The sequence below is a fragment of the Phyllostomus discolor genome, chromosome 6 (assembly GCF_004126475.2).
Source record: "Phyllostomus discolor isolate MPI-MPIP mPhyDis1 chromosome 6, mPhyDis1.pri.v3, whole genome shotgun sequence".
NCBI classification, from domain to species: Eukaryota; Metazoa; Chordata; class Mammalia; order Chiroptera; family Phyllostomidae; genus Phyllostomus; species Phyllostomus discolor.
The window spans coordinates 134,635,153-134,661,821 of record NC_040908.2 but is presented as its reverse complement, the minus strand read 5'-3'; positions in this window follow the sequence as shown (position 1 = coordinate 134,661,821).

The following is a 26,669-nucleotide window of genomic DNA, read 5'->3' as shown; positions in this document are numbered from 1 at the left end:
AAACAATGCAAATGATTCCTGTTTTTGGCAATGCAAATGTTTTGTGCACTGAGAATATAAATCTGTGTAAATCAAATTTCATAGCTGTTAACATGTAAAACACATAACATGTATTATGTATTGGTTTTCACTTCTTACTAGTTTCCTCTTTAATTAATAAGTTAAAATTTCTGACACAATATTTTCACTATTTTTTATATTTACATGAAAGCCATGATTTTACTATGTTGGAAATTATTCTTTAGAATTTTTATCTACTTACATAATGCACATAAAAATAAATATAAGATACATATTTTAAGAAGTACCTACATGATGTGCTGAAAAGTAATAAAACTGCATTTATTTTTTATTTTTTAAAAAGATTTTATTTATTTATTTTTAGAGAGGGAAGGGAGGGAGAAAGAGAGAGAGAGAGACATCAATGTGCAGTTGCTGGGGGCCGTGGCCTGCAACCCAGGCACGTGCCCTGACTGGGAATTGAATCGAACCTGTGATGCTTTGGTTTGCAGCCCGTGCTCAACCCACTGAGCTACACCAGCTAGGAGCTATAACATTTATTTTTTAAACTAAGAGTAATATATTCTCATCACAAACAATGCAAGAATTAAAATATATTCATAAGCAAGAATAAATTTAGAAAATAAAAACACATCATCTTAACATCTAGAAATAATAATCACTGTTAAGACATTGGAATACAGTGTTTCAGATTACTTTTTGTATTTGTGTAATATTTTTCTAAAATAGAATAATACTGTATTCTATATTGATTTAAACCTCTTTTTTAACTTGTATATCTAAAGACCACTTTTTTTGACATTTAGCTGTTGAAGATTGTATTTTAGCTTTTGTAAGAAAAGGGAGATTACAAAGGTTCTTGTTAGCTTTTTTAGCTCTAATAACTGTAGGTAATGTCATTTTTTAAAATTAAAGCATATTAAATAGGCATATGAAATCACCAAATATAGAAGATATTAAAGTAAAAAAAGCTTTAATATTCTAAATTACAAGATGTAGGCACTCTGTATGTGATCTTAGAAGTCTGTACACACATCATGATGAATTAAATCTTTTTTCTTACTGTTTTTGTTTGTTTTGTTTCAAAAAAGAAGCAGGCATGGAGGTTAAGGGGGGGGTTTGATGGTGGGGAAGAACCCAAGACTACAAAGGAATGAAGCCTGGAATATCAGTATAGGAAAGCATTCCTAACATTTAAAAAGCCCTTTCAAGGACTGAAGCAATAAAGGCTACAAATGTCTGGAGCTTGAAATGGCTTTTATACTTTTGAATCTGTTAAGAAAGCTTTTCTTAGAACTCTCCTTCCTCCAAAACAAAACAGTTAAAAAAAAAAGGAATTAAACAGGAAAAGACCAAACATAAAGGATGCTACCACAGCTTGTTTTAAATATCTGAACCAGAAGAATAGCTTCTTCCGAGAGAGGAAAGGGAGAAAGAAGTCTGAAAGAAACAAAGAGAATAAGAGGTTATAACCTTAAATCTTTTAAAAAAAGATTTTATTTATTTATTTTTAGAGAGAGAATAAGAGGGAGAGAAACACTGATGTGTGAGAGAAACCATCATTGGCTGCCTCTTGCATGCACCCCACCTGGGGACCAGCCCCGCAGCTCAGTCATGTGCTCTGACTGGGAATTGAACCGGTGACCTTTCTGTGTGTGCAATGATGCCCAACCAACTGAGCCTCACCGATCAGGCTATAACCTTGAGTCTTGTGAATTGCTAGTAGCTCAAATATAGGTGCATATCCAGGAGGAATCAATATCTCTTGACTTTGTTGCTCCTGAACTTTTTTACAAACAATTTTGAAAAAGTAAAAGAGTAAGAGGCAATGCACATTAAGACTATTGTTTTTAACATATTTGGTGAAATACATGTTTTATATCTGTCTTCATAAAGAGTAAGTTTTAAAAATTGTTCCAAGGACATGGATTGCTAATTCTTATAAAGTTCCTCACCAAAAAGCCAAATGTGACTTTCCTCCCTTTCTTTTATGATTTATTCATTATTTTATTATAACTGAAATGGAGGAATGAATGACTCACATTCAATGATGGTAGTTTTGTCCTTTTAGCATTACAAAACACAAGACTGTAGAGGGAAATCCAAGTCTGTCTAATGAAGTCTAACTCTACTTACATCAACAACTTCAAAACTTCTGCATATAACATAAAAGTTCTGAATTTTACTTCTATCAGTGCTATTAATTTAATCTCAGCCAAGCACTAAGTCACCTAAGTGCTCTGAGTCAAACTAGTTTATTCTATTTCTTCCATTTAAAGCTCTGCAATTCCTCTGAATATTCAAAAATATTCCTGTTTCAAATGATATCCTAATTTAATTAGTAATATAAAAATTTTTAGTGTGACTATGGAATTTTATTTTTTGAATAAGTATTTTTATTGAAATATAATAGGCCTACAGAAAAGCATACAAATCATAAGTATATAGTTCAGTTGTCACAATAAGAACACGTCTGTGTAACCACTGCCTGCGTCAAGGAGAAAAACAGTTTCAGTATTTGTGAATTTTGTTTAAATACAACTACATAGGTATTCTTTTATATCTAGAATATTCTTTTACACACATTATATTTATGAGAATTGTCATCATCATTATGTAGTAGTGGTTGGTTCATTTTACTTCTGTAATTTAATTGTATGAATTTATGTGTTGGGAGGTGTATGGATAGATGCTTAATAGTAGAAAATAATGCCAAAAGGTCTTCCAAAGTTTATATGCCTGTTATACTCCCACTCGCTCAGATCACAGAATTTTAAATGTTCCTTTATGATTATTGAAATGAAATGATCTCTAATATGAAATATTTGAACACTGATTAAGCTTACTAATGCCTATTTTTGAAAATGTTGGAATGCTACTCTTTGATGATTAGGACTCTGGAGTTTCTTACTACTTATTGTTTGATAAAAGGAAAGACATGGATTTCTTTTGTCGTTGCTAATTTTTGTTTCCCCAGAGTACTGAGAGTGGTTGGGAAAAAGTAAAACTTTAAAATCATCGAACTGTTGATTCATTTTCTTTTTTACTCCTTTGGCTAAACAGTATTCTAATAAACTTTTTTTAGCTGTTATGATGTTCTTGAATATATAGTACTTTCTGCTTTGGGCAGAAAGCAGACCAGTATTTATTTATTCTTATGATGTTTCTGTCCCTTCTTTCCCCCCACCCTCTAATTCTCATTTAAAGTATACATTTTCATTTTAGGATCTTGCTTCTATGAGTTATCCATCACAATACATTAACCAAAAGCTATTTCTTTGGGTAAAAACAAACACCAAAAACTAACCTACTGTAGAAATCTGGATGCCCTCAAAGGCTTTTTATCTACTAGTGTCCTGATATTTTTGTTTTGTCTTTTATTCAGATCTGGAAAATAGATTTCCCCCAACCAAAGCATCTCAAAAATGCAGGGATCCTAGATCATGATGGTTTGAGTTGATGTGGAGAAAGGTACTAACTCTAAAAGATTGAAAGAATCAAATGAGGTTATATATTTGAAAGTACTTAGTAACATTTGTGTTATCTTTTTTTATTCCTAGTTGTTATATTTTTATTTTTTGAAGCAATTGCAAATGACATTGTTTTCTTTTTTAATGTTTTTTTTCTATTTGAAACATTTTTTATTGTTCAATTACAGTTGTCTCCATCCCCCCCCACCTTTACTCTCCACTGCTCCACCCACCCCCTACCTCCCACATTCAATCCCCCGCCTGTTGTCTATGTCCATGGGTGCTTTATACATGTTACTTGACTTGACCCTTCCTCTTCTTTCCCCCATTACCTCCCTACCCCCTTGTCACTGTCAGTTTGTTTTTTATTTTCATGTCTCTGGTTTTATTTTGCTTGCTTGCTTATTTGTTTGTTGATTAGGTTCCCCTTATAGGTGAGGTCATATGGTATTTGTCTTTCACTGCCTGGCTTATTTCACTTAGCATCACATTCTCCAGTTCCATCCATGCTATCTCAAAGCATAGGATTGTCTTTATTATCATCATCATGAGGTGAATTTAGTTGTTTGTAAGAGGAGGAGGAATAAACATTCTAGATAAAGTATAACTCTATAGATTTATACAGTGGGACCAGTGCTATTCTATAGAAGTATGAGTCACCAATGTGTGTCATATATGTAATTCAAAATTTTCTAGTAGGCACACTAAAAAATGTACAAAGAAACAGGTGAAATTAATGTTAATGCATTTTATGTGATCCACTATATTGAAAATAGTATTCCTTCAACATGGTACTACTGAGATACTTAATATTATTTATTTATACCAAGTCTTCACAAATCTACTGTGTATTTTATTCTATAGCACTTCTCAGTTAAGGCTAGTCACATTGTCAGTGCCCAATAAGCCACAGGTTGCTATTGGCTACCACATTGGGCAGCATTTTTGGAGTTTTTTTTCCTCTTTTTTTAAAAAGATTTTATTTAGTTAGTTTTAGAGAAGGGGGAAGGGAAAGAGAAAAAGAGGAAAAGAAAGCATCAATGTATGAGAGAAACATTGACGGTTGCCTGTCTCATGCCCCCAGTGAGGGACCTGGCCTGCAACCCAGGCATGTGCCCTGACCAGGAATAGAACTGGCAACCCTTCAGTTTATGGGGCACTCCCTAACCCATTGAGTCATACCAATAGGGTCAGTTTTGGGGCTTTCCATAATAAAATGGGATACTGTTCCATATTTTATAGAGTAGACATGATTTACTTGTGCTTCTAGGAATATTCCACTGTAATACATACAAAGAGTGTGTTGTTAGTCTATGTTTGAGATTTAGGATTTTGACTTTCTAAAGTGAGGAAAAAAGACAAACTTTACTACTGAAACTCATTTTTTGAAACTTTTCCAACAGGATTATTATGTCAGATTGTAAGTGACAACTTTTAAATCAGAACCCTACAATCTGTAGAAGTTCAGTATATTCTGAAGTAATTTGCTTACTAATGAGCAGCAGCAAAAGACACACCTGGTAGACTATGAAGACCCAATGAAAATGAAAGCCAGAACATTTAGAACAACTGGTAGGTAAATAACAAAGGTATTTATAATGATTTATTATGGGAAAAACAATGAACATGACTGATTATATGTAAAGGACTTTTCTATAGTCTGAATGTTTATGTCCCCTGCAAATTCATTTGTTGAAAGTAAATCACCAATGTGATGGTATTTGGATATGGTACTGTCGGGGGATGTTAGGGTAATGAAGGCAGATCCCTTGTGAACAGGATTAGTATTCTTTGAAAAGAGACCACAAGAACTTCCTTGCCCCTTGTAGCATGTGAGGGCACAACAAAAAGCAATTGTGTATGAACTAGGAAGTGGGTTCTCACTGGACATGGAATCTGCCTGCACTTTGCTCTTGGACTTCCCAGCCTCCAGAAATGTGAGAAATAAATTGTTGTTGTTTAAGCCACTCAGTCTATGGTATTTTTGTTATTGCAGCTTGAATAGACTAAGACCAATTTTGAAATTGTAGCATAGTAACTTTAGGGAAGTTGGACATCAAACAAAAGTTCCAAAGAAGATTTTTTTTTCATAGAATAATGCTGTAAATAATGTCTTGTTCACTAGGATAGCTTACATAAATCCACTTGAACTATAATATAGCTGATATGTTTATCATTTATGCTAATAAATACTGTTGTAATGGTAAAAATAAAGGCAGATAATTTGCATTTTATTTTGATACTTTTGAAAAATTATGTAGAATTCTTTAAAAAATGAGGAAGGAGGTAGATGGAAACGGAATTGTATTTAAGGACTAACATGGTTAGTGACAAAGGTTAATTATTCTAGCTTTTTATCATGGAAATTTAAATATATATGCACAAGTACACAGGCAGTGAGTAAGCTTATTAGGGAAGTAAAAAGTTGTTGACAAAGAAAAGTTGGATCAAAGTTTCCTCTGTCAGGTGACAGTAGTTGCTTGAAAAAATTTAGTAGCTATTTGGTTTGGATTCTGCAGGAGTGAAAGAACTTGGAGATAGTATGCAGTTGTGACAATGCAGACTGCTTTGATTCATAGACTCAGTAAATAGACACATGGCTAAATGCTTTGCAGACCAGTGATTACATTTTGGAACTAGGAGTATAGAATTCCTGAGTCTGACTGATTCTTCTTTTATCTGTGGTTATCATTAACTATTGATATTTTGCTTAGTTTCTTGTTTAGTTTCAAACTTACATGAATTTTGTATTTTGTATGATTTTTAGAGAATTACTAGTTATTGAGAAAACATAATACATTTTTATGAACAAAGTATAATTTGTTTATTCTAAGAAAGTTTATTTTAACTGTATTATCCATATTACATAATTTTTTTGTTTATATTGTGAATGATTTATGTAATGTAAAATAGAGGACCATTGGTCTATGTTTTCAAATTTAAAAAAATATGTAAAAGATTTTGACAACTAAATGCTTTGTATAATACTGTTCAAATTTATTTTCTTTCTTGTATTAGCTGAGGTTGAAAATGGTTGCAAAAGTTATTATTAGTATTTTTTGCCACTTTGCAGAAAACTTCTTAGGCATATTTTTGGGTGAGGCTAGGCAGAATAAGGCAATGTGGTATGTAAGAAAAAGCCTAAGTCAAAAGTCAGAAAGCCTGGGATCATTGTGGTTCTGTACCTTGTTACTGTGTATCCTTGGACAAATCACTGGTTTTTCTGGATCTCAGTTTTTCCATTTGCAAATTAAGAGTTTTGGACTAGATGATTTCTAAGATTCTTTAAGGTGGTGGTATGATACAGCGAAAAGAACATTGATTTTAGAATCACATGTATCTGGTTTTCATTCATATCATAAACATTTATTGAGAGTTATATTGTGCCAGTCACTGGAAATATTAATTAGCAATATAAATAAGTTAATTAGTTTCTATGGAGCTTATGTTCTGTTTTGGTAGACAATAGAAAGACAAATACATAAAACAATTACAAAATATAATAAATGCCATAAGGAAATAAACAAGGGACTCTTGACAGTGTGGTTTGGGACTCTTTCTAAGGTAGTGAATGACTGCAGATGAGAAGGAGCTAGCTAGGTAATTAATGAGAAAGTGGTTTAGATTTGGGAACAGCATCTGAAAAGGACTTGAAGCTGGAAAAAGCTAGTGTGTTCTGGGTGTTAAAAGAAGACCAGTGTGAATTAGAATGTAGTGTAAAAAAGGGGAGAATGTCATAAGATGACGTTAGAAAGATAAGGCAGGGTTTTGTAAATCATGATATGGAGTTTGGATTTTATCCTAAGTGCAATGGTAAACCACTGTAGATTTTTTAACAGAAGAGTGATTGAATTGATGTTTTTAAGAAGCTCACTCTTTTTTTTTATAGTCCATTTCTTCTTTAATAATTGTTACCCTTTTTTTCCAACATTTTTTAAAAGATTTTATTTATTTATTTTTAGAGAGGGAATGGAGGGAGAAAGAGAGAAGGGAGAGAGAGAGAAACATCAATGTGCGGTTGCTGGGGGCCGTGGCCTGCAACCCAGGCATGTGCCCTGACTGGGAATTGAACCTGCGACACTTTGGTTCGCAGCCTGCACTCAATCCACTGAGCTATGTAAAACATTTACTTTTAGTTTGCATTTATGCCCCCAAGCTTGCAAACCATCTTGTGGGAAATCATAAAGCCACTCTGCCAGATGAGTAGGAGTGTAGGTGCACCAGAGAACCACTATCCAGACAGGTTGTATTTCCACTTCAGTTGTATAAGCTGAGTTTATACATTTAAGGTACATGGATTTCTAGGAAAAATGTCTCAATTCTTGTTGAAAGTCTTGACATAGACAAAATCAATGAGTTCCAAGAAAGTACTCTGTGCCTTAAATATTGTTCTGTAACTTCCATTGGCACAATGCTTTCAAAAGAAACGTACTGTATTTGGTAAACTACTCTCTCCTCTCCAAGCTATGAAGTTGCTATGTGGTAGTTTCAGCAATCTACTGGGCAACTGGTATTACTGGTTGCTGTTGTATATACCACGGTCCCAGAACAATAGTGTATGCAAATTGAAAAGCAACTCAAAAGACTTTTTTATGTGAATATTACAAACTGAGACTTTATTTATTTATCTCTATTTCCTTTTTTGTATTGATACTAGATTCAGTATCCAGTTTAGTAGCCCATCCAATGATGGGATTTTTTGGCATCCTGAAACCTGAAAAAATAATTGAGATGAACTCAGGGGAATTTTTTTTTTTTACTTTGCTGAAAATAATTCTGTGTGGCTTATTTCAAATTATGTACTTTTTTTTTTAGAATTACTGTAAAGGTTTTCTATTTCACTCATTACAGCACAGTGTTTTTCACATTTGAATAGACTGCATCAACATGAATTCTTTATAAGGACCTTAAAAACAAACTTTGCCAAGTCCCAGAATACAGAAGTGAATTCACGTCCCAATACTCAGCTGCCTCATGAATAAAGGAGAGCCTGTGCCTGACACTTTGAAGCTGTAGCTGTTAAACCATACAGAATATTTACCTCAATAAATCATTATAAGAAACTAAGGTACAATTATACCCACAGAGAAAAAGAAATCAAAACACTGATTTATGTGTTTCGGTGCCTATTCCCTTTCCCACTGTGTTTTGAATTTTATGCATGTTTGTCATCTTTGGCTGCTCCTATGTGTCTTTAAACTAATGGGTTCTGATTTTTTTTAACATTCCTCATTAAGTTTGTTATTTTTCTTAGACACACAGTCATGATTTGCATAGTGTACAAAGTTTTACATTTAAAATTAACTATATCTCATTTCTTAGGGCTGAAACAAAAAATGGAAAAAGTGACTTAGTCTAAATAAAACAGTGACTTTGTTTAATTTGTGAGCATTTAAGTTGAAATTCCATATTAAGTATTTCATTTGGCATTTATTTTGGAGTACTGGTAAAGAGTAAAGAATTGGGATATAAACAGGAAGTAGAACATTGCCTTTAAGAATCACCTTTTATTATTTTGCTTATTTAAAGTGATAATAGTATGGAAAATACATTTGTTCACGAATGTAAATTTTGTCTTTCTGAAAGCAAAAAAAAAAATCCAAAAGCAAACATAAACCAGTAATGTGAAAAAAAGGAATGATGATGAACTTGACAAACAGTAGATGTACACATAGAATTTTTGCCTAGAATAATTTATTATGGCCATCCAAGTGTAGTAAGAAAAAAAAGGTTTTCTAATGATATACTATAAGCAAAATATTATAAAAATTATTTTAAAACAGACAACTTATCAACAAAAATAAAAATGTTTTACTTCATTGCTTTAATTTAAAACAAGTTAATTTTTATTATTTTAGAAAGACAAAGTGCATACTAAATCTGAGCCTTCCATGTAGAAACCAGGGGCTGAATTTAAGTTGATTGAAGTGATATATGTGATCAGTTTGGATCATAGAGTTGTACTTTAAAAAGAAAATAGTTTCAAATTTATTCAAGAAGGCTAAGATTCGAGAAAGTAGGAAAAGAAAAAAGATACAATAATTATTATTTTATCTTCTCTACACTTTGGTGCAAAGGCTTGCCATTTTGCCGATGTCATAAATGAGCAAACTATGCCAGGATTCTTAGGACCACCATAATAAAGGATACTGGCTTCCTTGTCTCTAGCCATGCATTTATTTATTTTCTATTGATTTTAGAGAGAGAAAGAGAGGCAGGATAGGGGGAGAAAGAGAAAAACAGTGATATGTTATTCCACTTAGTCATTCATTGGTTGATTCTTGTTTGTGCCCTGACCAGGGATCAAACACACAGCCTTGGTATATTGGGAGGATGCTCTAGCCGTGTATTTTTAAAAACTTTATTGAGCAATAATTGACACATAGGTAACTTTTATGGTGAGATTCCCAAGATCTACCAGAGTTGTACTTTTATTTTTTTTAGAAGATTTTATTTATTTATTTTTAGAGAGAGTGGAAAGGAGGGAGAAAGAGGGAGAGAAGCATCAACTGGTTGTCTCTTGAACACCCCCAGCTGGGGACCTGGCCTGTAACCCAGATGTGTGCCCTGATTGGAAATTGAACCAGTGACCTTTTGGTCCTCAGGTCAGCACTCAAGCCACTGAGCTTCAACAGCCAGGGTGAGAGTTGTACTTTTAAACAACGTAATGTTATCTACATTATATTAAATATTATAAGTGATGTAGAGATGATTTAAAGTATATAGGAGGATATGAGTAGGTTACATGCAAAGACTACGCCATTTCATGTAAGGGACTTGTACATCTATGGAATTTGGTATCCACGGAAGTCCTGGAACCAACCCCCCATTGATACAAAGAAATGACTGTATATTAAACTCCATTGCTTTAACTCTCTAAAGGGATGAATTTTGTGGTATGTGAATTATATCTCAATACAACTGTTATATAAAGGCCTTCAAAGCATTCTATGAGAATTCTGGAAAGATATAGATAGAAGGAGTGAGGAAAAGGGGATTAGAGAAGATTTTGAGGGTAGAGAAGATGTAATGAAGAAACCATGGATTGTTAGGTGACAGTTAAATGAGACAATTTGGTAGTGTTTAAGCAGGATTTTACTTTCTTACTTTCTAATTAGAAGTTTCTGGGAATGAGAAGTTGTTAAGAGTGGCAATAAGAAAACAACAGGTGCTTGAAGGAAGAGTGAAAAATCTATAGATAAATAGATTAGAATAGTCCCCTATGCGGGTGAATGAAAGAAAGTGGGCATGAGTTAAAAACTAGAGAATAAATAGAACAACACAATTGGATGTGTCAGAGCTGGTTAAGGGAAAAAGGAAAATAAATGTAAGAGGGTTAACAAGATAAGGACAGGGATTGAAGGGGTAGCAGGAGAAGTGAGAGAAAGTGATGTTAATGACCTATTCCTTTGTTTTCAGTTGTTTGGGCATTCATGGTACCTTTTCTGTTTCTTTACCTTCCTTCAGCAAACCCATCCCATCAGACACCCAGTCCTTTCCTATTAGGTACCGTAGTTACTCTGAGATCTGATCAACTCATTTATTTTAAGAAGTTAGGGCTGGCGGTAAGTCATTCTTCCTTCAAGATCTTTTCTTTTTGAAGAGGACTATAAGAAGAAGACACTGTTTAATACAAAGATACTAATGATGGAATTTAGACATCTGATTAGAAAGTTTGACTTTTTTCTCTAAGAGATCGAAGGGATTTTTTTTTTTTTAATGTTATAGGGAACTACCTATTTAAGAGTATGAGCAGAAGGAATGGAAGATTAGATGAACTCTGGTTTCTTTTACTGTGCTTCATGTCAAATAGATTTTTCCTGTTAAGTAATTTATAAAAAGCTGCCAAGAGAGTGAATATTCTCCAAAATTTTTTTTACCTTCCCCCAAAATTCCCTATATTTTTTTACCCTAGAAGAATTGAGTCCTGAACTATGTTTCATAAAGTCCATCTTTAGATCTGGGAGAATCCAATCTAGATTTGTTAACCTGTGAACTGTGAATTTGGGTATTTTGTAGTAAACTTAAGGGAAATATATTGTTCTGTCTCTTCCTAACTTCTTACCTGTGTAATCAGGGCACTTCACTAGGCTTTATTCATTGAAGTTACTGTTTGCATACTTTCTGTGTGCCAAGTCCTGAGCTCAGTCTCGGTTTCCTCACACTAACCTGAGTATAATACCTGCATTGCAAGGTTGTCATGGTGGTGTATGTAAAATATCTACCAAAGTGCCTGACATAAAGATGTTTTAAAAACTCTTATTTATTTTTTTAAAAAAGATTGCTATTATTTTCTTAGCTTGTTGTCATTCTACTACCCATTTGGCTTTTTGTGCTCCTTTTTGCCTTGTAATTAATGACAGAAATGTAGGTGGGAGAGTAGGACACATGTCATACACATTACAGTACTTTGCAAATTGTAGGTTTCTATGTACTTACAGAAAGGAAACTCATTGTAATTCTTGAAAAAACTAAATTATTTTCAGTAATGAATTGGAGAAGATTATTTAGCTGAATTGAGTATATTTGGTTTCAGTCTGCTTGGCAAACTGAAATAAATGAAAATCATAGTATTGTTATATAAAAAAAAGGAAATATACCTGTTTCTCAAATGAAAAGAGGAATTTATTGCATTGATCTTTATCTAGCTGATTCTGAGTATAATTAACAGTGCCTTCAACAGTGCATTAGATTCATTGGTTTGACATAGAAACTGTTCAAAGGTGAGAGGTTAATGTGGAAGTTGTATAATTTGTAAGAGAAATTAGGGCACTTCGCTGAGCTTTATTTATTCATTCATTCAACAAGTATTTATTGAATATTTGCTAGTGAGAGAAAATTAGATTATAGCTATATGAAAACTATTTGCAAGAGTGAAACTATTGAGACAAATACAAATTCCTCTGTGTTGTAATTCATAAGTGTTGCTCTATGGGTAAAAATTTAAAACATTAGCTATCAGTATTAGCACATTGTAAAAAAGATGAAATAAACAAATAAGCACAAATAAAGATTTAAAAGTAAGTTTGTGTTTGTGGGGAGAGAAGTAAAGCCAAAGATATATCATGTTTGTTTTATAGCACTCAGGATTTCCATTAGCATTCCCCTCTACTTTCCAGCTCATATTTCTAGTTTATATTATTATGAAACACTTTGAGAAGCTCAAAAGTAAAAAAATCTTTGTAATTTAAATAAGTCTTTGTAATTAAAAATTCCTCTGGGCTGGGAGTTTGGCACAGAGGTCTCTTTCTATTTTCAATAGCCTTTTTCATAAAAAATATATTCACCAGCCATTTTTTAATCAAACAAAAGTTTAAGAGAATGTTTCTGGCAGTAGTGAGACATTATACATTCATAAAAATAATAAAATGTTTTTATTACCAGGTGTTCTGAGAATCTTACATTAACCAGTTTACAAGTGTAATTTGATCACTTAGTATTAGCATACGAAATACTTTGTGATACCCTCATGGTCATTAATCCATATTTGTGAATTATGCTTTTTCCATGTATTGTATCACACTGATCAGTGTGATTTGGTCATGTAGTAAAACATATTTACACACACACTATGTAATTTGCTAAAGTACAGATATGTAAGGCACATTTTTAGTGCTGCAGGAAAGCAAACTCCAATTTCATGCCATTTGTGTGACCTTAAAATAATTGTTTCACTTAATATTTATTTATTTGCTAAATATTCAAGGGAAACCTATTCCTTAAAGAGATGTGTGGGGAAGAATTATATATGTTTATTGCATAGGTAGTTTCTTTGACATGGACTGTTTCAGTTGAGATGTAAAATACAATATTCAGGATTTTTCTTTCCTTGTTCATAAAATATTACAGTACAACACAGGCTTTCTGAAGGTGCCTGAGACATCAAACACCTTCAGAAGATTGGGGACTCAGGAAAACAAGAATGTTGGCCATTGGGTTTGGAATGGGAAATTTTCCAAATTCTCCTTGTCCAGAGGGAATGAAGGATACTAATGGAAAAGGTACCTGGACTTCTCAGCTAGCCAGTGTCCTTGGACTGGAAAGAAGAGGATTATGATGTTTGTAGAAGTACCTTCTAATGGTCTGATTCAGGAAGTTGTATAGAGTAAATTTAACAAGTTACATAATCACCATGTTATTCCCAAGTAGCATATTTATTACTTGCTGGTACGCATTAATTACATGTATGCATGCTCTTATTTTACAGAAGGGTTAAAGCAATATAGAGACGTTACTTCTAATAAACACTAGTATAGCATTTAAAAAAATGCATGGAAGCTTTTCTTTAGAATATAAAATTTTAGATGGCAAGGATTTGGAAGTTAGTTTTGGGAGTTAGTGGCTAGCAAAATTGCATGAATATTAGTGTACATAATTGCTACACTAAAAACTATAATTAGATACTCCATCAATTTGAACTTTTATTAATTTATTAATCATTTGTGAATTTTCTCAAATGATTAATAAAATATTTCCTTCATGTTTCAAAAACACTGTAAAATAATTACATAAAATGTCTTAAATAGTTAAATTTAGACTACCTTTAGGAGCCTGATAATTTGTGTTACTTTAGGAGACTTTTAATTACTATCTATCTTTTTCCAAACATGAGCTTTTGATCTTATTTAAGGTAGAACTGCATACTCATGTTATTGAATGTTCACATACTTGTTTTCCTGAGCCAGATTTTTGAGGCTTTTATAGCCCATCATATCCTTGTCAAAATCAGGATAAAAGTCAATAATAAGAAAATATGTATATCATATTTGAAAAGTTTATTCTGTGTTTAGAATTTGTAATGTAGGAGGTGAAACACCATGTGTTACAGCTTAAAGAACACTGGAAATGTAATAGGGGATCTGGGTTTTTGTCCTTGCTCTACATCAGGGAGGTAGGTCACTAGGTCTCTGTTTTAGTTGGTTTTTGAAGAATGCTATCTTTTGCCCTGGCTGGCATAGCTCAGTGGATTGAGCGCAGGCTGCAAATCAAAGTGTTGCAGGTTTGATTCCCAGTCAGGGTACATGCTTGGGTTGCAGGCCATGACTCCCACCAACTGCATATTGATATTTTTCTCTCTCTCTCTTTCTTTCTCCCTACCTTCCCTCTCTAAAAAATAAATAAATAAAGTAAAAAAAGGAAGCCTTTAAGAATGCTATCTTTTTAAAGTAAAATTCAACACGAAAAGCTATAGCCTAATAAATAATTAATGAAAAATAAATGAAGTTTACAAATTAGAAAACTCACAAACATGTTTATGAAATAATCAAAGTGTGTTCCAAGGAAATCAAAACATCTAGGCATATGCTATCTAATATGGTTGCCACTAACCACATGTGGTTTAAATGAACAAACATGAAATAAATTTCAAAATTTAGTTTTTAATCTCACCTAGCCTTGTTTCAAATTCTCAATAGTTACATGTAGCTAGTAGCCAGACAAATATTTAACATTTCCAGCGTGGCAGAAGGTTCTATTGCATGGCACTGATTTGAGTGCCCAGTCTTGGTCTCTGTAGTGGTCACAGGGGCATTTCAGGTTTCCTACCATATATCATCACTTATCATAGGCATGTAGGCTGATAGCTGGTTCGGTGAAATGGATTGCATTTGGATATGGGATGAATGCTGAAATGCAGATCAAACCAGACTTCCTTTTGGAAGTATGTATGTATTATATATTTATGTATATGTTTTATTTAAGTTTATGTATACTCCTACCTTGTTCTAATAATGATTTAGGGCAATATCTCCTTGGAAGATTTTTCTGTTATTTTCCCTAAAGTGACTCACCAAGTTCTATTCAACATATATTTGTTAACACTAATGTTCAGTTGCGTATAAAAACTCAGAGAAGTATTCAGATTTTTAAGGAACAATTTCTGCCACTAAGGAGTTTGTAATATGAATGGGAAAAAGATATTTTTACATGAAAAGTTTAAAAATGCAAGATAATATGGGTTAAATGTATAATAAATGGTATAGTACCATATGTATTGTAGAAGTTCAATAGAAGGGGAAATCTGTGAGCTTGAATGGTTGAAGATGTTAAGGAGGAAAGGGACTTGAACTGAGATTATGTTAGAACTTTCCAGCAGGGAGATTCCATGAGCCCAAAATCTTATGTATGAATCAACCAGGTATGTTTGGATAATGCATTTTAATAAGGGTAGGCCAGGTTATGATAACAAATAGCACATACACTCCCATGTTCCTCTGAAGTCTAGGGTAAAAGAAGAGATCTTCCCCTTTTCCATCCTTTTCTCTCTACCATCTGTGACTCCTCTCTATTCCGTATTCCCCTTAGTTAATTATTGTATTCTATACAGTCTTCCTTTCCAGAGGGTTATGAATCATTGCCATTGTTTTTTAAAATGCCAAGTATCTCAAGCACAATAGAACTTTATTTCTCATCTAACAGTCCACGTCCTAGTCTGGTTGATCCTGGTTGGTAACATTCTTTGATATAGTGATTCAGGAATCCAGGCTTTTTTGCAGCCCAACTATCCCTTAGATCAGGCAGAAGGGGAGAGTGTGGAAGAATGCCCTTGGCAATTAAAGTTTTGTCCTAGGAATGAGGTTTGTCACTTCTGCTTGCATTCCACTGGCTAAGATTCAGTTACAAGGTCAGCTACATACTTTAAATAGCAAAGGAGACTGGGAGATGTACTCTAACTGTGCTCAGGAAAGAAGAGATATTTGGAGATCATCTAGCAGCCTTTGCCACACACAAGAATCCAATACATTTAACTTGGCTGATATAAATGGTTATATGGGAGAACAATGAGAGATAAGCCTGGGAATTTAGCATGGGGTCACATTGTGGAAGACTTTGACTGACAGTCTAAGCATTGTGAACTTTATTGTTTAATCATTTGGGTGCTATTGAAAGTTTTTGTACCAAGGAAAGATAAGGTAAAAAGAGAGTTTTAAAACCATTAATTTAGTATACAAAATGAATTGGAAGAGAAAACATTATTATAAAAGAAAAGGTCATCTAAGTTTGAGCTGACAAAGATCTGGCCTAGAGCAGGAGAGATGTAAATGAAGGCATTGATTTATAGCCCATTAGAAACTATAATATTATTAAGTTTGGGTCCTATGGAAGCATGAGGAATTCAAATGGCAGGGAGAAAGGAGGGAAGTTTTCTTTCTGCTCTAAATATTCAAAGGACTGTATGTATATGTGGTATTTACTTGGCCCCTACTATTTTCTGTTCATCTTAAAGAATTTATTTTCAGTCTTTTAGGATGCTTAAGGACCTCCTAGGGTATATTTTATAGGGGAGAATCCTGGACTTTCTTTCCAGAGATTTTGACTTAGAAGTATGTCTTTTTTATAAGCATGTTGAATGACTATAATGTAAGTAGCCTGTAACTATACTTTGGAAAATGTTGATTTAATAAGATGACTCATGGTAAGTTTATGCTTTACTTTTTTGTAGTATGTTATTGGAAATTACTTCTATAGGTTGATAAAAGATACTTGGGTCTTTAGGTTCCGAGTAGAATGATCAGAACCATCCTTGACAGTGCATTTCCCCTTATGTACCAGTACTTTTAGGGACATTTAGCTTTATTTCCTCTCCTTTCAGCTCCCCAAAGTGTTGGTATTAAGAATCTAAAGTATTTACTATATAATGTTCTAAATTAGTGCAATTATTTTTTTTCCACCCAGAGAAATAGAAATAACAATCTTCTCACTCTATTTTTTAAATTTTACTTTTTTTGTGAACTGCCTTGATATTATGGTGGTGTCTGACTTTTGTGCGGTGGTGGCTGACTTTTGTACACACTCATGCAACTGCCTCACTCAGAAAGAAGAGGGTGCTTATTCTTCCTCCTCCCACCGTGGATGACTTTGTCTCCTTCATTTTCCAAATGCAGTGTACATGTGTAGAAAGCTTCCATGAAGATACATCTGACTTTTAATAACAGCATTTTATACTTTATATTCTTCTGTGCTGTTTTTAAACAACATGAATATATGTCAATTTCAGGAACCTGTCTTTTCCTTTTCATCTTAGATTAACTAAATGTAATAGTGATAGTAGCTACCACTTAGCAAGTGCCTTCTCTCTACAGTCCCTTCCCACTGTTTTATTTGTCACCAGAATCCTGAGTGGTAAGTATAAATGCTCCCATTTTACATAAGAAACAGATATTCAGGCAGTTTATAAAGCATCCTGAGGGCATACTACTAAGTGGCAGAGCAAAGAACTAAATTCAGGTTTCTTTGATTCAAGTCCATGTTTTTTATATCTACACTACAATAGCCTTGTTCATCCTAATTCCTTTGTATGGCAAGAAACCTGTTGGTGTGAGTCGTAATGGTTACAGTCTTCCAAGAATCTTTTAGTAATTAAGACCAACTACTAAGAAAAAAGTAAGCCATGGAAATAAGAGTCAAAAGAAAATTCCATGGAGTGTCCTATGACTGGAGTAAGTTAGTCTGGTTATTTGGTTACAAGATATTTATTGAGTGTTACTTTGTACAGATCTTTTTACTAGGCCCTAGGGATTGAATACCTCACTTGCTATGGCCCCAGCAGGAAACTATTCCACTCAGAGGAAAAGGCTTTAATGAAAGGAGATGTAGGCAGGGTTACAAAAATCAACAAGAAATGCTGAGGCACCCAGAGACCAGCAACAGTAGGAAGCCATTACCATTCCCAGGCCTGATGGGACAAAAGGATGAAACAGTGAGTGTTCTTGGAGCCTGGAGCCCGGAGCCCAGAGCCCTGGAGGAGTGCCTGCTGGTCAGGAGCTAGCGTTGAGTGATGCAACCACTGCTAGAGCTGAGACTCCAAAGCAGAATGAGAGTGGAGGAGAAATATTCTGACTTCTCTTTTTTCCTGCCAGTCTCCTGCAGGTACTCCCATTGGCCAAATTCAAACAGAAACCATCTGAAAAGGAGCCCAGGTGATGCAGTCAGTGGTTTCAGTCTCCCAGGGCTTTAAGTGGAGAATGGGTCTGGGAGTGGGGCAGAACAAATGGAGAATAACTAGTATATTCCTTCACTGCTTTGCCATTGTTTTTTAGGATAAAAACAAAATTCTTCACATGGCCTACAAAGCCTTACACTGTTTGACCCCTGATGACTTCAGCATCTTTTCATCCCCTTCACTCCAATTTTACTTTTATCAGTCCTTTGTTTTTGCCATGTACACATCTACCACAAACACCTTCTCACATTCTGTACCCTTTTCTTGGGTACTCCCTTCTTTTTCCTCCACTTTCGCTTAATTAATGCTTACATATCTTTCAGGTCTTAAGTCAAAAGTTGCTTTCTTAGGGAAGCTTTCTCTGACTTCTCTGACTAGACCAAATTTCTTTTTAAAAAGTTCTTTTAACCAAGTGTATCTTTTCTTTATATCATTCATTATAGTAATAATTTTCACTTTACTACATTTGTCTAATTTGTATTTTCATTTGTCTTATCACTAGATTAATGGATTTTCCTTTGCTAGATCAAAAGTTCCATGAAGGAACTGAGTTTGATTGTGGCCTATCAGTATAGTTCTAGTGTCCACATAATGTTTAGTACTCAGTAGGTAATTAATAAATATTTTCTAGAAGAACAAAATGTAAATAAAGGATGAATAGAAGCCTCCAATGGATTTACACTCTGACAAAAGACAATAAATACATGCATAGACAAAACAATATAAAAGCAAATACAGAGTGGAAATCATAGCAGTTCAGGCAAGATCTCAAAAATTCCATAAAGGTTCTGCACTGTAGGTATTTGTATCTTACTGTCAAGTGTTTAGTTTGCAATTGGACACAGATGTCTCATACAGCAATGTATCTACCATAACACCTAGCATAGTATGACTTGTATATAGTGGTCATTCATTAAATACGTAATTAATGAATGTAGACAAATTGTGGATGATATAGTAGGCCTCAGAATTAATGTGCATAAGAGTCATTTGAGCAGAATTGCTGGTTTAAGTAGAGGTTCCAGTCCAGAGATAATTGATTTCAGTGGAACTTGAATAGAACCTGAGTATCTACATTCTAAATAAACACCCCAAGTAATTCTGATGCAGGTAATTTGAGCACTACCTTTTTAGAACCATTGGGCCATCAGCTCCTTGGTGGAAGCATGATGTTCTGGTTAAACCTGGGCTTGGGAGTCAGAGATTCCTTGGCTCTTATACTAATTAGCTATTATTTAAACCCTCTAGATCTCTCTGTCTTTTTTTTTTTAGATATGAAATAGGCTATAATAATATCTACCTCTTGAGATTATTATGGAGATTAAAATAAGTGAAAAAATATATGTAAAACATTTATTACAGTGCCTGTCATATAAACCTTTAATAAATGATATAATTAATTTTTGATAGTCAACATTTAGCCTGGTGCCTAGAAAAAATTGATGTTCAGTGAATGTTTGATAAGTGAATAGAGTATAGTTATAAGATTATCATATTTATGGCTAGAAGGTGACTTGATATCATTTGGTCCAACATCCTCTTTTTACATATAAGGAAGTTAAAGTGCACAGATGTTAGATGACTCATCCAATATTACATATCTAACAACCTGAACAGTGGCAGAACTGACACCAGAACTAAAGGGTGAAATAAAGTCATTACCATTTGTCTAACCACCATTTGTGATTAGAGTTACATTTAGATTTTAAATAGGTAGATTGGTATACATTTTTGTTTGTAACCAATGGTAACTTCTTCAATGTTTCCCTTTTAAACATTAAAATAACAAACAGTAAACCAGAAAATAAAACTAAGTGACTATGTAATTACTGTTGGATTCTATTTCTTTCTTTTCTTTTTTAAAAATTTATTTATTTTTAGAGAGGGAAGGGAGGGAGATAGAGAGAGAGAGAGAAACATCAATGTGCGGTTGCTATGGGTCATGGCCTGCAACCCAGGCAGGTACCCTGACTGGGAATCGAACCTGTGACACTTTGGTTCGCAGCCTGTGCTCAATCAACTGAGCTATGCCAGCCAGGGCTCGGATTCTATTTCTTTCTAAATATCACCTGAGATACCACAGTGCTTCCCAAATAGAATTCAGATATCACCTGTTCTTAGGATAGAACCACATGCTACTTGAAGGGGCTAAATCTATCTTTTGCCTTTGGATAATAATGGTGGTCTAATATTTCCTGTCTCTCTCTGAAGCTTTTACTTATCCAATAGCTAAATTAAAATGAAATTAAAATGCCTAGTGATTTATTTTGGGGTTGAAAATATTGTTTCAGATTTTTATGTACTCAGATGTGTATTTTTTCTGCATTTTATTCTACTATATTAAATTTATATTCTAGTTTTTCTACCTGGGAGACTTATTAGATTATCGGGTCTTAAGATTTTAAGTAAATTTTGCTTATATGTCTTTATTTTATCTTCATTTCTCGATTTGACAAGTGTACAATGCAGAAATCACCTTTGTTCAACCTGTCTCTCTATACAAGTGCATGGGATCTGTGGAAATAATGTCTATTGATGAAATTTTTTTAATCTCTGATGAAATCCTCAGAATGTAATTTTAAAGATCATATTCTTGGTGAATTACATGTAGAGAAAATGGCTGCTTTGGGGGAAGCTCTATGACTTTATAGTGGTAGATGAACTAGAGTGAGTACTATATTTTGTAGGTTCATCCATGCCATTCTGACTTGCTACTTGTCAATTACATAAGGCAGCAATAATAATAAGACTTTTGACACTTTAAGTGTATAATACCATTGTGTAAACATTTAAAATTTTGTTGTAAATAGCATCTCTGTACTTTTATGAGGTTGTAAAGTATCTTACTTTTAGAGGATTGACATGCAATTTATTTTTCCTACAGTATAGAAATCATGGCTTTATGTACTAAATCCTAATTTTTAAAGTTTGGCTAAATTGAGTAGAAAGGGATTTTTGGGGGGACTGATTAATTGTACTCAAAGGTAGAGCTCATCTGCTGTGTTAGATAGAAGTGATATACATACTCATGTTGAAAGCAAATCAGCTACTTGGTTTGGGAAAAAATAAAGAGTAATGCTCTAGAAGTCAGGCTGACAGTGCCCACAGAAGAGAGTAGAGGGAATTTCAGGGGACAGTGGGAAGGGTTCATGGGAACAAACTTAAAGGACACATGGTCATAAACTAAGGGGAGGGTGGTAATGGGAGGGAAGTGGGGAGGGGTGGGAGGGCGGCTAGATTGGGAGTAAAAAGGGGAAAACTGTAATTGAACAATGATTAAAATAAAATTAAAAGAAGCTAGAGCAAAAAAAAAGAGTAATGCTCAGCTAGGACAATTAATTATTTTTTCTAGCATAGAAAGTTACATGAACTTATTTTTTTAGGACCAAAAAATTATCCTAACATAAATACTGAAACTTCTGCCATGGTCATGAACTTAATAATACTTGTGTTGGGGGGAAATGTCAATAGTCTAATTATTGGTATTTTTCTTATAATATATAGAGATAATATTTTTGCTGTACTATTAGAACATAGAATTTTTTGATTCTATAATGATGAGGAAATTTATAGATACACTCATATTTGTTTATCTGTTTTGGTATTGTGAACCATAACATTTACATTTGGAGTATAATTTTAGAAGAAAAGATAATTTTTATTATGTTTAAGTAAATGTGATAAAGGAATGCCTAGGTGACCCTGGTCCTAAGGGACTATTTAAATATAAGAAGATAGTTGGGAATGAATGAACTACATTAAGGGTTAAAGCTTCTGTACGCCAAAAAAATCCTTAAATTGAAACATAAATGTCAACTTGTGATAACAAATTTGAAGCAGATATGATAAAGGATTAATATTATTTTGAAATTAATACTAATTGGAAAACCGTCCACAGGACATCATTAGAAGAATTACACACACACAAGATTACATAGTGAATAAAAAAGAAAAATTACACAGATAAATAGTAATAAAATACTATTTATTGAGTCTCAAGTTTTTAGTAACAATAATGCTATCCAGGTTATAGTAAGGTGTAGGTACTTCTGAACTACCAGGGAATTGGTACAACCTTCATGGGAAGTGGTTATTTTAAATTGTTACTTATATAATTTTACATAGTTTGGTCCCACATCTCTAAATAGGGTTTAAAATATTAGTCAGAGATAACAAAGATTTGCCTACAAAGATACTCATTATAGCATTAATTATTATGGGGAAAATGGAAAACACTCTACATGCCCAACACTAAGGAAATAGTTATTAGATTGAATCATATACAATGTTGATATTTGACTATTATTGACATACAAAAACATTGATTTCACATGATTCAACCTAATATATAACCTTATGATTTATTGTATGATAGAATTTTGTGTAACTATAAAATAGTGTTAATAAATAATCCACAATTAAATAAAATGCTCACTATGCAAGTAGACTGTAAAAATAGGATACAAAACTATAAATAGGATAATACTAATTTTGTAAAAGAAAAAATGCATGTACATATGAGTGTATTACACATATGTAATGATATGGAGAAAATACCAAAACATTATAGGGAGAGTCCTGTGAGGTACAAGACTCTAAGCTAGATGTTTAAGTTCAAAAGTTGGTAAACTGCCTTTTGTTTTGTTGACCTCCACAATGAGTTTGTGTGCATTAAGATTGAATGTAGGAGCTAGAAAAGAGCTATATGGAGAGGGAAGAGTGAAAGCGGAGCCTGGAAAGGGAGCTACATAGGAGGCTGGGGCAGGTTGCATGGAAGAGTTTGGAAGAAGAAAAATGGCTAAGGCAGATTCTAAATTTGTTAGGTGTGGAGAAAGCCCACTAAAAAGTCTTCAGTGAAATCTGCTTGCTACTGAAGTTTTTATTTGTTGTTTTATTTTTTTAAAATTTTATTTTAGAGAGAGAGGATGAGAAGTAGAGAATGGGGATGAATTTGAAGAGGGAAGTAAATGGTGAAATATTTTTTAGGACTCCAGAGCCAGGTAGGTGTATCTGGGTTACAAATGCATTAAAAAAACAGAGAGATATAATACAAAAGGTTAATAGTGGTTATCTGGGAGTGATGTTTTTTCTTCTTTATACTTTTTCAATTTTAAAAATTTATTACTTATGTAATTATAAAGTCATATTGAAAAGTTAATCTCAGATCAAGAATAAAATGAAATTTTCCTCTGATGTTTGTTTTAGTCTCCTCTCTCTTTACTATAAGTGAATGCATATATAGAAATATATCTCTAACATTCCTTGATTTGCTTCTCTCTGTAAAAGGTCTAATGCAAACATGACTGAGTGTTGACTAGTGTGGCTCAGTTGCTTGGGCATTGTCCTGCAAAGCAAAGGGTCATTAGTTTAATTCCCAGTCAGGCCATGTGCCTGGGTTACAGGTTTAGTTGGTGGCCAATCAATGTTTCCCTTTCTTTCTCTTTCCCATTCCTTTTCTCTAAAAATAAAAATAAATAAATAAAATCTTTAAAAAATTTGACATTAAAAATATTTCCTTACTAAAACCTTATTTAGGTGCTATTATGTATTGTGTATGGTGGCAGCTAGTTTATATACAAGAACTAATTTAATCTTCACAGGCCACATATCATTATTCCTATTTTACAAATGAGTTCATAGAGAGTTTAAGTAACTTGTCCCAGGTAACCCAGCTTGGCAGTATCTATCCAGCAGTGACAATTCTCTTAGACTTCAGAGACAGCATTTCTCTGTATTACATGAATAGCAAAGGAATCAAGCAGTGTAATAAGATTATAATAATAGCCAAAAAGTGTAATGGGATAGTATTTTGAAATATTATGAAAACTTTTTTTCTTGGTAATTTTGCTTTTTTTTTAAATGGTTCTTTTAGCCATTTTTATTTATTTTTTTTATTTTTAAAGATTGTATTTATTTATTTTCCAGAGAGGGAAAGTAAGGAAGAAAGAGAGGGAGAGAAACATCAATGCGTGGTTGCTGTTCATGTGTCCCTCACTGGGGACCTGGCCCACAACCAAGGCATGTGCCCTGATACTGGGAATCGAACCAGTGATCCTTTGGTTCGCAGGCTGGCACTCAATCCACTGAGCCACACTAGCCAGGGCAGTAATTTTGCTTTGTCTTACAATCCTTGTACTATTAATACTAGACCCTGAGACTTAGGTTTTATTGCCTCAATGAAGGGAAGACAGAAAAGAACTCAGTAAGGATAAAGAACAAAATTCTTGGCTTCGAATTCCAAAACAAGCCCTATAAAGTGGATAAAAAGATAATAATCTAGAGAGAGAACATGATTTTGAGCCTTACATGGCTAAGAGCCCTGGAAATTTAGAGCTTTGAGTTTATACCATAAGCCACAGACTGAGGAATGGTGTATTGTTCCCAGTACTCACAGAAGTTAAAAAATACTTTATGGAAGAAAAAATTTCATGAGACATTTACAAAACTTGATTATGACTTTGATAACAAAGAAAATCTGAATACCCTTCAGAGAGACTAAGTGCCCGATAAAAATCATTAAGTTTGAAGGTTAGAGTATCAGGAGAAAGCTGATTTAAAGTACTTCAAAGTTCTCTCTAGAGAACTCGGGAGATCCACTGAGGGTTCCTCTTGAATCTTCAGTTGTGTAGATCAGTGCATGCATGCGAGGAAAACTGTAGACCAAAGAGAGAACCCACTCTAAAGGGTTAGAAGTAACAATATTCAGTGAACAAACAAGGATGAGATTATTTTGTTTTCACCAGCCAGAGTGCAAAATTTCACAATTCATAGGGCCATCAGGTAGTGAGTTTTCAGAATAGGTTTGTCTCACTAGTGAGGCAACATTAGACCGTATACTGCTCTAGTACTATCTAGTGAAGCTCAAAAACAAGACCCAAGCCATCAAACTATTTTCAGGTCATGTAACTATTCTTTAGAACAAAGCTCAAGGATATTTATAGGAATATAAAAATATCCAGTACAACCAAGGTAAAACAAAAGATCTGGCATCCAGTAAAAATTTAGAAGGGATGCAAATTTTCCTCAAGAAGCTAGAGAAAAGATTGAGCAGAGAGATGGAAGACAAAAAAAAAAAAAGACACAAATCCAACCATTAGAGATGAAAATTACAATATTTAAGAGTTTTAAAAAATCCACCAGGTGGGATTAAACAGCATATTAGACATACCCAAAGAAAACAGTAATGAGCTTAATGATAGCAATAGAAAATCTCCAAAAAGAAACACAGAGAGAAAAAAGATGTTTGATAGAATTCCACCAATGAAGTTGGGTGGGGCAGGCAATAAACTAACAAGAAAGTTCAGGTCATGACTGGGGAATGACATGCTTTGGGAAATAAGCACTTTGAAAAGCTCTCACACATTCCTGGGAATCTAAAAGGACAAGTACACATACAAGGCTGAACATATTCTCAGAAAAGACCCTAAAATGCCCTAAAACTCACCCCTGACTGAAGTTTAAGCTTTATGCAAATACAAAGTGAGGACTAAGTCAGAGTTGTAAAATGACTGGCTAAATTTTAAGGGCATGCCCCAACATATACAAAGCCCATTTGCAAAAATACACACACACACACACACACACACACACACACACGGTCTGGCACAAATAATGCCCCTTTTTATTCCAAAATCTTTTATTATAAAATCATACACATGTAATTCTGTAACATAACAATATCATAGTCAAGCATACCATATAACATTTTAGGTGAAATGTTCAAATTAAAACTATAAATTATTATACCCATATTATTACCCTACCAACCACATTCAAGCAGGCCTTACTTCCACTGGAATATATACATAGCTAGTTATATATATATAACTAGCTAAACCTTGGAAATTTTAAAGGATTCACTCAAGCAGAGGGAAAGTGATACAAGTTGAAAGCTCTTCAATGCTAGAAAGAAATGTTGTAAAATGTACATATAAATGACATACATACAGTCATTTATATGTATGTAATATATAATTGAGGTATAATTGTCATACAACATTATATAAGTTTCAGGTGTACACCATAATAATTTGATATTTGCATATATTATAAAATGAGCACCACAATAGGTCTAGTTAACATCCATTACCATACATAGTTACAGAATAAAATATATATGCATTATACATACTTTTTTTTGTTAGTTTTTAGGTTTTTAAAAGTATCCATCATTAAGTGTCACAGGTTCGATTCCCAGTCAGGGCACATGGCTAGGTTGCAGGCCACGGCCCCTAGCA